Source organism: Bison bison, unplaced genomic scaffold (genome assembly GCF_000754665.1).
Source record: "Bison bison bison isolate TAMUID 2011002044 unplaced genomic scaffold, Bison_UMD1.0 scf7180017864333, whole genome shotgun sequence".
Lineage (NCBI taxonomy): Eukaryota > Metazoa > Chordata > Mammalia > Artiodactyla > Bovidae > Bison > Bison bison.
Window position 1 is genome coordinate 2,163,800 of NW_011494905.1, and position 345 is coordinate 2,164,144.

The following is a 345-nucleotide window of genomic DNA, read 5'->3' on the forward strand; positions in this document are numbered from 1 at the left end:
GGGGGGGATGAAATGTCCTATAGCTATCAATTAGGTCTAACTGGTCTGTTGTATCATTTAAAGTTTGTGTTTCCTTGTTAATTTTCTGTTTAGTTGATCTATCCATAGGTGTGAGTAGGGTATTAAAGTCTCCCACTATTTTTGTGTTATTGTTAATTTCTCCTTTCATACTTGTTAGCATTTGTCTTACATACTGCGGTGCTCCCATGTTGGGTGCATATATATTTATAATTGTTATATCTTCTTCTTGGATTGATCCTTTGATCATTATGTAGTGACCTTCTTTGTCTAACAATCACTTTAAAGAATTACAGAATAAGATAAAGATGCCATCGACAAGATGAC